Source organism: Egretta garzetta, unplaced genomic scaffold (assembly GCF_000687185.1).
Source record: "Egretta garzetta isolate BGI_Z169 unplaced genomic scaffold, ASM68718v1 scaffold640, whole genome shotgun sequence".
In the NCBI taxonomy this organism is placed as follows: Eukaryota; Metazoa; Chordata; class Aves; order Pelecaniformes; family Ardeidae; genus Egretta; species Egretta garzetta.
Window position 1 is genome coordinate 320,289 of NW_009258264.1, and position 1,626 is coordinate 321,914.

The window sequence follows — 1,626 nt, forward strand, 5'->3', positions numbered from 1 at the left end:
CGGCAGAGCCACTCACTTCCCCTCCTCTAGCCAGCCACCCAGCCCCAAAATACCCTTTTCTCCCCTTTTTCAGGGTACACGGGCCCTGGGGCTGCTCATGGATGTCACACGGGGATGTGGCTCCCAAAACAGCCCCCGAATGAGCAGGGGTTATAGGTTTGGGCTGGTGCATGGTGCAGCACACCTGGGGTGCAAGCGACCCACCAAGCTACAACCATACCACCCACCCCAATGCCCCCCACCTGAAAAATCCCTGGAAATGCCCAATTTTCATGCCTGAAAATCCCCACACCTGCCCTCTGGCAACCTCCACAGCACCAACCCCTGGGATGCAGCCTCTGGGAATGTACCAGCCACCCCCAGTAAGAAGCCAGCACCCCGAGGACCAGCAGGACAGGGTCCAGGCTGTCCCCCAGCAGCCACGGTGCTTGCTGCGGGCCAGCTTCACCCAAATAACCCCTGGGGACAGTGACAAGGGAAGCTTGCACTGGGCTGGTATAAATCCGCAGGGCAATATGCTGCACTCCAAGCACTCCGGCATCACCTCATCATCCGGCACCACCTCATCATTTCCCTTTTCCCCAGGCCAGCCCAGCAGGAGCACAGCTCCGCTCCCACATGCCGAGGCAGCGCTGCCTGCGCTGGCAGCAAACACAGCAGGTCGGCTGAAATCACCCCCAAAAAATGGCATTTTCTCAGCAAAATGCCGCTGAGGTCATCTTCACCCGCTTCAAACACCCACGGTGGGGGCCGGGGCTGCGCCCCGCGGCTCCCAGGAGGTGGGAAGGAAGCAGGGGGTTTGCAAATCCTCGGGATGAAAGGGCTGAATAAAAGAGAGCCGTTAATAATAGTCATGGCCTGAAAGGGGGGCTCAGCCCCTGGCTGTGGGGGCAGCCGACGGATGGGGGGCAGAGGCAGCGGAACTCAGGTCTGGGATGAAAAGGCTGTTTCCAGGGGCTGGCGGGGGAATGCTGGGAGCACGGGCACAGCACAGGGAGGGGGGCACCAGCAGGGATGGGGGACAGCCCCTGCAGCCCCCTCCCACCACCTCCAAGGTGCCGTCGGGCTGGGGCTGCCTCACCCAGCCCGGGCATCTCCGACGGCATTGGCACATTGCTGCAACCCCGGACAGGGTGGGCAGGGGCTCTGCTCCCCGCCACAGCCCCGGGGGGCTGCCACGAGCTGGGACTGGGCTGAGCCAACCAAGACACCGCTCCTAAACCAGTGCGAACAGCAGGCACTGCCAGCCGGGACACGGGGGGTGGGGCGGCCGGCATGGCACTAAACAGGACCGCAGCCCATCGGGATGCTCCAGAAACCAAACCCACGGATGCTTTCCAAAAATGCTCTGTCCCATGGTGGCTGTCAAAAACTCAGCCTGACCCAACCTGCATCTTGGGATGCTCTGTGCCCCGGACCCATGGGTGCTGCAGCCCCCGGCTCACCCCATCCCACCTCGGCAGCCCACAGGGCACCGGGACTTTGCCCTGGCTAAGCTGGATGCCCTCGGAGCGGCTTTAAGCGCTCCGGTGTTTCTTAATGGCACGGGAAGCACGCAGGGAATGCGCAGCGGGGGGCAGAGCGTGTGTGGGCCCCCCATGGCCCCGGCCACGAGGGACGAGGGGT